The sequence below is a fragment of the Crocuta crocuta genome, unplaced genomic scaffold (assembly GCF_008692635.1).
Source record: "Crocuta crocuta isolate KB4526 unplaced genomic scaffold, BGI_CrCroc_1.0 scaffold131, whole genome shotgun sequence".
In the NCBI taxonomy this organism is placed as follows: domain Eukaryota; kingdom Metazoa; phylum Chordata; class Mammalia; order Carnivora; family Hyaenidae; genus Crocuta; species Crocuta crocuta.
In genome coordinates, this window is record NW_027528977.1 from 19,345,334 (window position 1) to 19,356,083 (window position 10,750).

The window sequence follows — 10,750 nt, forward strand, 5'->3', positions numbered from 1 at the left end:
ATCTAAGCTTTCTAACATTTGATGTATCTATTTCTCCTGCCATTATAACATGGGAAATGATAGGTGTTTGTATATCTTATTACAGTTTTGTTTGATTTTCTCTAGTTTTAAGGCTTCTTGGGGAAGATGGGTGGAATGCAGCTTTACATTTACATTAGTGCCCAAACCATGTGGCTGTCCCACTGGTGGAAGTACAGATGTATGATTAAGTGATACTTCGTTATTTCAAAAAGTGACACAAAAATGATTTTTCATATCATCCAGTTAAATTAGTACTAAGTAAGGAAAAAAAAAAAACCAAATTAGTTTCATTGTGGGTATGAGCTCCAAGTAGTGATTGAGCCAAAAACTTATTAATCTTAAAGAACTTCAGGTCAATAAAAAATTCAGTTGTGTTTTCAATAAAGCAGAGTATGTCAGAAATGCACATATGTACCTACATTCTCATTATGCTTATAGAATTTAAGTATTAAAACCTAATGATACAGATTCTGATTCTGGATGGCCAGAAAACATCTGACTAAAAAACAAAAGTCACTATTTTCCAGAAAAACGTAATTGAATCCAAAATCATCAAAAACCCCAACGAAAATATCTAGAGTACAAGTCATATAATTTTTTAAGGTTTTATTTATTTTTGAGAGAGACAGAGCATGAACAGGGGAGGAGTAGAGAGAGAGAGAGAGAGAGAGAGACAGGAGGAGGGGGAGAGAGAGAGAGAGAGAGAGAGANAATGCAGGACTCAAACCCATGAAACTGTGAGATCATGACCTGAACCAAAACCAGGAGCTGGACGCTTAACCAGCTGAGTTACCCAGGCGCCCCTCTAGAGTACAATTCAAAACTGCATGGCATATGAAGTACCAGGAAGACATTTACAATTCTCAAACAAAAAGACACATGAGACAAGACAATGATCTAAATAGTAGAGCCATAACTATACTAAAAAATGTAAATGAAAACATGTGTGCAAAGAATGAATGTTAGAGTATTTCAGTAAAGAAATAAAAAAATGATGAGGCTGTAAATCAGAGCAAAATCTTGAAGTTTGTGGGTTGGAGTCCTGCATTGGACTCTAGGCTGACAGCTCAGCCGTAGAGCCTGCTACAGATTCTGTATCTTCCTCTCTCTCTGAACCACCCCGCTTTCACTCTGTCTTTCTCAAAAATAAACATTAGGGGTGCCTGGGTGGCTCAGTTGGTTAGGCGTCTGACTTCAGCTCAGGTCATGATCTCGCAGTTGGTGGGTTCAAGCCCTGCATCAGGTTCTGTCGTGGCAGCTCAGAGACTGGAGCCTGCTTCGGATTCAGTGTCTCCCTCTCTCTCTGTCCCTTCCCTGCTCATGCTCTGTCTCTGTCTCAAAAATAAATGACTAAAAAATAAAAATAAACAAAAATAAACATTAAAAAGGAAATAATAGATATGAAAAAAGGAAATTCTGAAAATAAAACTGAAATTTAAACATTACTGGATGTGCTTAACAGCCTAGGAGAGGAAATAAAGGAAAAGTCAATGAATGTGTAGACTGATAGTAAATTATTCGATTTGAAGTATAGAGAGAATATCTATTTGGGGAAAACACCATCTCAGAGTTGTGGAAAATTTTTAAAAGCTTTAAATTATCTGTAATTGGAACCTCAGAAAAACAGGATAGAAATAAGTAAAAAAAATATTTTTAAAAACAAATTTATAGATTTGAGAAGCTCATTGAACTATAAGCAGAAATGGGAATTACCAAAAAAAAAAAAAAAAACTATAAGTGCATCAAAATCAGAATGGTGAAAAACAAAGATAAACAAAGCCTTTAATGCAGCCAGAAAAAAAAAAAATCAACATCTTAATTATAGGAGACTATTTGAATTTTTGCTAACTTATCAGAAACTGTGGACCTCAGAAGACAGTGAAACAAATTTAAAATACTAAAAGTAAAAAAAACTGTCCAATCTAGACTTCTATATTTAGCAAACATGCATATCAAGAATAATAAAGACATTTTCAGATTAGAAAAGAAAAAAGCTGTCAGAACTCGTTGTCAGCAGACATGAAATACACGAAAGACAAAGAAAGTTTTTCTAGCTGATAGAAGTCGCAAAGAGATGGATAGGGGATGACTGGTTGGCTCAGTCATGGAATCATCTAACTCTTGGTTTCTGCTCAGGTCATGATCTCATGAGTCATGGGGTCAAGGCCTGCATTGGACTATGTGCTGGACAGTGTAGGACTTGCTTGGGATTCTGTCTCCCTCTCTGCCCCTCTCTTGCTCACTCTCTCTCTCTCTCAAAATAAATAAATCAGCTTTAAAAAAGTAAACAGATAAATGCAAAGATCCTTAGGAAAGAACAAAGGATTAAAAAATAGTAAATATCTAGGCAAATGTTAAAAAACAAAAAAAATTTTGTCCTATTAATTGCTTTAAAAGAAACTATATAGGGGCATCTAGGTGCTCAGTTGGTTAAACTTCTGATTCTTGATTTTAGTTCAGGTCTTTCTCGAGTCTTTCCCTGAGTCAGGCTCTGTGCTAACAGTGCAGAGCCTGCTTGGGAGTCTCTCTCATTCCGTCCCCTGCTATTGCATCTATATGCACATGCTCTTTCAATGGTATGAATGGTTTTTTGAGCTTTTAAATATAGATATCATACGTATAACAGCTGTAACATAGAGGAATGGGAGTTAGACTTATAAAGCTGTAATATTTCCTTATTTTATATGAAATAATGTAATATTAATTCCACACAGACAATGAAAGCTAAGGAGGTACCCTGCAATCCCAAAAGCAACCACAAGAGACAATGCAAAGTCGATAACAAAATATTAACAGATAAAAAACATAGAATTCTTTATATTTAAACATTTTTATTTTTTAAATATTCTTGAAAGACAAAGGATTTCTTTGGACTTATATTCTATGAGATATAAACGCTGATTAGGTTAGTCAGTAGACAAGAAAAGACCCTCTTCAATAAACCCTAATTATTTTTCCAAAGTCAGGATTTCCTGGAAGGCACATCACTCACAGTTCAGTTGATCTCATTTCTGCCATCTGAAGGCTGATCCACTTCCAACCTAAACACAGAGAAAGGTACGGAGCCCACCACCTTTTGTCCAATACTCTGAAAGTGTTTTATGTAAACCTCTTATCCCTGGTTTGTAATTAAATTTTTTTAATGTTTATTGGTTTTTGAAGAAGAAAGAGAGGGAGACAGAGAGAGGGCAGAGAGAGAGAGAGAGGGAGACACAGAATCTGAAGCAGGCTCCAGGCTCTGAGCTGTCCACACAGAGCCCGATGTGGAGGTGAAACCCAGGAACTGTGAGATAATGACCTGAGTCGAAGTCAGATGCTTAACCAACTGAGCCACCCAGGCACCCCACCCCCACCCTAAGCTTGTAATTAAAAAGATAATTCTGCCAGTTTGCTCCTAACATTCTCTGCTGTAGGATAAACAGGTATTGGAAACATGCTTTCCTTGAGACTTAGAAGTTAGATATACAATTTCAAAGGGAAGAAGAAGTGGATTCATGTGGACCCAGCTATCAGCTGCAGTTGCTAAGGAAATAGTTAAAAATACCTAAGCAGGACAGGAGAGGACAAAGGTAGATCTTTCTATGACCTCATGGAGAGGAAACAAACTTCACAGTTCCCAGCCAGCACAGCTTGTAGTCACCTCGTTGTCCGTGCATCACCCCTGGAGTCATTTTTGCCATCAAGATAACTGAAGCTTATGTGCCTCTCCCTGTGGCACTTCCTAGCCTTCCAAGGGTTTTAGCTGAGGTGCATGGATCATCACTGTCTTAAGGATAGGCTGCTTAAGGGGTGCCCGTGGGGGGATGATCTTGCCATGCATTCTCCACCTCCATAGGTCTTTACCAGGGGCTTTTCAAACCCAACATACTCCAGAATATTTCTGAGGACTTCTTACTGTCCATACACTAACCTGCCACCAAAATGGTCACAGATGGCCAGAGTATGCTAGGTGTGCATGCGCAGGATGACATGACCATACAGGTTGCTCTGAGTCAACAGACTTGAACAGAGAAGCTTAACCATGAAGGGTGGCTCTAAAGATTCTATGAAGCTCCAGCAGACCGTCTTATATTTGATGTCCCAGATCATACCCAGAAAAAAACTTTCAGTTGCCAGGGTATGAAGCCGTTCATGGTCTGAATTATTTAGATATACATGAGCTTCAGCACAGATATTCCTAACTTTTTCAGGGAAATCCTTTATTTTAAAATTAGGATTATGTTCTCTAATCTTCCCTATTGAGAATAATAATGCCAATCTCTTCTTCTCACTTCCCTGTGACAGTCCTTCCTTTGAAAGAGAGGACAAGCAAGTATGACCCTTTTGAGGAACTAAACATCAATGATACCAGCCGTACAAGCCAAGCTTAGAGGATACTCCAAACATTCCGGAGGAATGATTAGTCTTGCTTTCTGGGCATGTTCTATAAACTCCTTTTCTGATTTGTATTTGGGTTCATAAGTAGGAGGGATAAAATGCTTCTCAGCTCTCATTGGAACTACAACTGTGGACTGAATCACCAGGACTGACTGCCAAGACCACCATCCTAAAGCTTTGGATAAATATGGCATGGGGCTGCCACTTTTTTCCTTAAAATATACTTAAATAATTTTAAAAAGAAGAAAGGAGGAATAATCAAAGTTCAGAAGGAGAAAGTAAAGACCAACCATGACAAAATTATATAAAATGTTAATGAACTAAATACTGTCAGTAAAAGTCAGAAATTGTCAAAATACATACAAAAGAAAGAGTCAGTAATATAATGTTATACATTATAAGTAATGCATATGTAATACAAATATAATGTATATGTACTACAAATATAGATTACGTAAAAAGACACAGGTTAAAAGTACACAGATGGTGTAAACATCATGCAAAGGGTAAGCAAGTAGGCTAACTGGCTAAATTAAGAGCAGGAACAAAAAATCCAAGACAAAAATATTACTGGAGAAAAGACATTTCGAAATTATAGAAGATTTAATTCATGAAGATGATATAACAATTTTAAATATGAAAATACCTAATGATGGAAACTCAACATATGGGAGATACAAAGTATCTGAATTAAACATAGGAAAAGATAATACCAAACGTATAGCCAGACATTTAAAAGAATTCTCAGCACTAAACAGGAAAAAAAATTAAAAAAAAACAGTAAAAATAGAGATGATTTCAACAGTACTAGAAGCCATATTCAGCTAATATTTTTTTTAACATAAAATATACCAACAGCTGCAGAAAATACATTTTTCAATTGTATGTAGCATATTCTCTAAATAGTCAAATCTGCTGTCTCATACAAGAAACCTAAGTTCTAAAAATTGCATCTATATTGAGTATATTGCTGCTACAAAGGAAATATCTTTTTAAAAATACAGCTTATTAAGAATGCTCAACTATTTGGCTGTTAAACAACACACTTCTTTAAAAAAATTTTCCTAATGTTCATTTACTTGTTTTAATGTTTTATTTATTTCTGAGAGAGAAACAGACAGCATGAGCAGGGGATGGTCAGAGAGAGAGGGAGACACAGAATCTGAAACAGGCTCCAGGCTCTGAGCTAGCTGTCAGCACAGAGTTGGACAACGGGCTCGAATCCACAAACTGCGAGATCATGACCTGAACCAAAGTTGGACACTTAACCTACTGAGCCACCCAGGCGCCCCTCCTAATGTTTATTTTTCAGAGTGACAGAGACAGAGAACAAGGTAAAGGCAGAGAGAGGGAGACAGAGAATCTGAAGCAGGCTCCAGGCCCGATGCAGGGCTCAACCTATGGACTATGAGATCATGGCCTGAGCCAAAGTGTGACATTTAACCAACTGAGCCACCCAGGTGCCCCTAAACAACACGCGCCATAAGTATTGAGGGTCAAATAATAAAAAATCATAATGAAAAAATATGTTGAACTGAGTTATAATAAAAGCATATACAAATTTAGGATGCCGATAAAGCAGTACTTCCAGAAAAATTTACAGCATTTAAAGTTTACTTTAGAAAATAAGAAATATTTTAAATTAATAACCTATGGTTTTACTTTAAGAATTTAGTAAAAAAAGCAAAGAAATGCAAACTATAAGGAAGACAAAGGAAAGAGATAATAAAGATGTAAGCTAAAGAGAGAAAATTTTAAATGTCACAAGTAATTTTTTTAAAGAGTCACAACATAACTAAGATTCCAGTCAGACTAATCAAGGGGATAAAAGACAGTGAGTGAGAGCACATACAATTATCAGTATCAGAAATTAAGGAAATGTTATCATTTTATTAATAAAATTATAGACAAAAGTAGATATCAAACGAATGAAATAATTACAAACACTTTCATTACCACAAATTTGACAATCTAGGTACGATGGAAAATATCCCTTAAAAATTAGTAAAATAAACTCAAATTTAATTGTTAAAGAAACAAAAAGTTTAACGAAAAGTGGAATTTGTTACAGTGTATATATTTTTTAAAAGATCCACAAAGAGGGGAGCCTAGGTGGCTCAGTCGGTTAAGCGTCCAACTTCAGCTCAGGTCATGATCTCATGGTTTGTAGGTTCGAGTCCTGCATCAGGCTCTGTGCTGACAGCTAGATCAGAGCCTGGAGCCTGCTTCACATTCTGGGTCTTCCTCTCTTTCTGACCCTCCCCTGCTCATGCTGTCTCTATCTCTCTCTCAAAATAAATAAAATATTAAAAAAGAAAAAAAGATCCACAAAGAAAATTCCAGGCCCAGAAGGTTTGCTTTTGAATTCTGTCCAAATTTCACGGTAAAAAGAAAATCTGTTTTATACAAAATCTTATTGAAAATTGAGAAGGAACATTCCCAACCTGACTTATGAGGAGAGAGTAATTTTAATACCAAAATCTGTCAAAGATAGTACAAAGTAAGACAATTACAGACCTATGTCTTTAATGAATATAGATGAAGTTATTTCAAACTATTAGCAAGTCAAACCAATTAATATACTCTAGGGTAATACTGCAAGATCTAGTAGAGTTTATTAGGAAGGCCAAATTGGCTTTGATATGAAAATTAAGATAATTTACCATATTAACAGAATGAAGCACTAAAAATATAATAGGTAAATAAAATATACTGATAAAATTCAATATCCATTTATGATTAACAACAACAAACACCTCTTAGCCACCCACTGTTAGAAGGAAACTTCCTCAGTGTGATAAAGAGCATCTATTTGTGTTTTAGGAGAATGATAGCCAACACCCCTGCAATCAGGGTCAAGGCCAAGGTTTGCCCACTCTCACTAGTTCTTACAACACTGTCCTGGATATCCTCGCTCTTGAAATAATGCATTAACATAAAGTCATCAGGATTCCAAAGAATGATATGAACTATATTTATTTGCTGATGAAATAAGCATTTACAAAGAAAATTCTGAAGTACTGGCAAAACAACTATTATAATTAATAATACCTTAGGATCTGAGGTTAATAAAAACCAATTGTATTCTAATATGATAGGATAATTTGTAAATCAAAGTTTAAAGAATTATCTTATAATAGTTTCCAAAAAATATAAAACATTTAGGTTAAATGTAAATTAACAGATGTCTTCTCAGAAAATTAAAAAGAATTGCTGGGAGAAAATAGAGAAGAATCTAAATGAATGGGACAGTGCACTGTATTCATGGGTTTTAAACCTCAACATTGTTGAGATGTATTTTTCCCCAAACTGATCTATGAGAACAATCTCAGTCATGATCCCAAAAGTCAATTTGTAAAAATTGGCAGACTAATTCCTCAGTTTATATGATGTTGCAAATGACTAGAATATCTAAAACAGTCTTCAAGTAAACAAGTAATGTGGAAAGACATCTACTACTTGACATTAAGACTAACAATAAAGCTGTAGTGATCAAAACAGTATGATATTGAAATAAATATTGCTGAATTGATGAATAGAAAACAAAAAGTTCAGAAATTGTTGCACACAAATGGCTATTTTTAAAAGAAAAGTACTATATCATTCCACATTGGAAAAGAAACTCTTTCCAAAAAAATAGTTCTTTAAAAACTGAATATTGACATAATAAGGAAATATCACTATCTCCTACAGTACACAAAAATAATTCAGGATTCACCAGTGATCATATTACAAAGCTAAAACTGCAAACCTTTACAAGAAACCATAGACAAATATCTTTATCATTTGGGAGTAGAAAAAGGTTTTAATATGAATCATAGAAAGCAAGACATGTAATAGGAAATAAAAAGTTAGAATTTACCTAACTAAATAAGCTGTACTTTCTCAAAAGACATTGTAAATAAATAAGATACAAACATATATATATATATATATACATATATATAATTATGTATTATAAATTTCAATGGAAAATTTGTTAAAAAAAAACCTATTGCATATTTATAGACTAGAATGCTACCCACTAATAAAAAGAAGATAGACCAAGCAACTTGGGCATTTAGATACGGATATTCATATATACACACATTATACATTGTTATGTATTTAAAATGAGATAAAAGTACATAATATATGCTTTAATTTATATGAAACTCCAAAACAAGAAAAAAATATTCTGCATTGAAAAAATAAACTGGAACAATATTTGTCTCTGGAGGGTGTAAATGGAAATTGACAGAAATCAAACATAAGGATACTTCCTAGACTGATGGATACAAAGCCTCTACTGAATCTTTGACAGAAGTTTGGTTTACACAGTTCATTTGTACTTAGGAAAACTCATTGAATCTATTGTTACTAGACATCAATACTTGTTTTATTGCATGTAAATTTTAATTTAAAAAATACACACTGCAGGGGCACCTGAGTGGCTCAGTCGGTTGAATGTCTGACTTCAGCTCAGGTCATGATCTCATAGTTTGTGGGTTTGAGCCCCGCATCAGGCTCTGTGCTGACAGCTTGCTCAGAGCCTGGAGCCTGCTTCGGAATCTGTGTCTCCTTCTCTCTCTGCCCCTCCCCTGCTTGCTCTCTCTCAAAAATAAATAAATGTAAGAAAAGTTTTAAAAAATACACATTGCACACAAATCTTGGATTCTCGTTAATGATGTGCCAGCTGAACAATTTAGGACATTGATGTCTGAAATTTAGTTTGAAATTCACCCAAAATAGGATAAATTAATAGACAGATGGAGAAATGGATGCATAGGTATAAATGTGTTGATTTTTTTCTTAAATATTAGAATTAAATATGAATGGTAAACTTTGAGAAGCTGATATGTTTGTGTGTGTGTGGGGGGGGGGTGTTTGTATGGGACTGTTACTCAGCCATGAAATGAAAAGCTGACACAAGAATGAAATCTTGCCATTTGTGACAACACAGATGGACCTAAATATTACACTAAGTGAAACAGGTCAGAGAAAGACAACTACTCTATGCTTTTACTTATATGTGGAATGTAAAAATCTAAACAAACCAACAAGCAAAATGAAACAAAGAACTGCTGGTTGCTAAAAGAAACAGGGTCGGGGATGGGAAAGATAGGTTAAGAGAATTAAAAGGTACAAACTTCCAGGTATAAAATAAATCCTAAGGATATAAAGGACAACATAGGAAATATAGTTAATAATATTGTAGTAACTTTGTATGGGGACAATAAGTAGACTTGTGGTGATCATTTCATAATGTATATAAATGTTGAATCAGTATGTTTTACACATGATACTAATAGTGTATGTCAACTATACTTCCATTATATTAAGTTGGGAGGTGGGCATACAGAGTCGCCTGCAATTTTTCCAACGCTTGTTATGTGTTTGAGTACTTCTTAATAAAGTATTGGAAAAAAGGAAGAAATCGATGGTAATAGGCATTTATATAACTTTATAATTAATTATATAATAAATTTTAGAATTATTTTTATTATATAATTTTCACATACTGTATATTTACATTTTCATTATAAACACACACACATTTCCCTATAATGTACAATAGCTTCTATCAGCCAAACGTTACAACTTAGATCAATAATAGAAGCTCCATCAAATTAAGCAACAACAACAAGAAAACCCCAAACAAAATAGCTAACCAAAGCTTTTGAGAACATGAGAACATCCAAGGCAGCCAGGACTTGAGGAGCCAAATTTTCAGAATGAAAGAAAAAGCTCCCAGATAAGCAAAACCTTGTCAGTTTTTGTACTGAGCTGTTTGCTGAGCCTTAAACTGTCTGGGATAAGGAACAATGCCCTCAGTTTAGGGCTTTCTATGATCTCACAGTGATGCAGGGATCACACTGCAATTCAAATTTACCAAGGAGGCCTTGTCTTGAGGGACCAAGATCCCAGAGAAATAAAGGATTGCAGAGTTTAGCATTATTTTTCCCCTCAAGCTATTTGTCAATTTCCAAGTCAGTGGCGAAGAGATTAAGAATCCAATGAGAAAACTGCATCTAAGAAGGAAGGAAGGAAATGTAACAGCACTTTTGGTAATCTCGCTTTCCTGTGGTCACAAAAATTGGAGTTTGAAAACGCCAAAAAGGAGGAAATCTGCTCAACATGCTCCTTCCAGGCTTTCAGCCGAGAGCCCTGAGGGCTGTGTTTGAGATATATGTGCAAAGTGGAAATAGTTTAGACCTAAGAAAAACTGAAACACAGACTTAGACCATCTCAAGCTCTGATTGCCTTTTCTCTAATTGCCTGCCAGAAGAAAACTAAGTCCTCCCTAGTGGAAAACATCATACTCAGGAACTTCTTTTTTTTTTTTTTTTTTTTTTTTTTTTTTTTTTTTTTT

At 34.9% G+C, this 10,750-nt stretch overlaps 1 protein-coding gene and 1 pseudogene across 1 annotated transcript in view; both read right to left on the reverse strand.

The window, feature by feature from the left end:
* TENM2 (teneurin transmembrane protein 2) overlaps window positions 1–10,750 on the reverse strand; it is a 3,267,991-nt gene that overhangs the window by 2,294,299 nt on the left and 962,942 nt on the right. The window lies entirely within an intron of this gene.
* Window positions 3,701–4,592, reverse strand: LOC144226031 (large ribosomal subunit protein mL45 pseudogene; annotated as a pseudogene).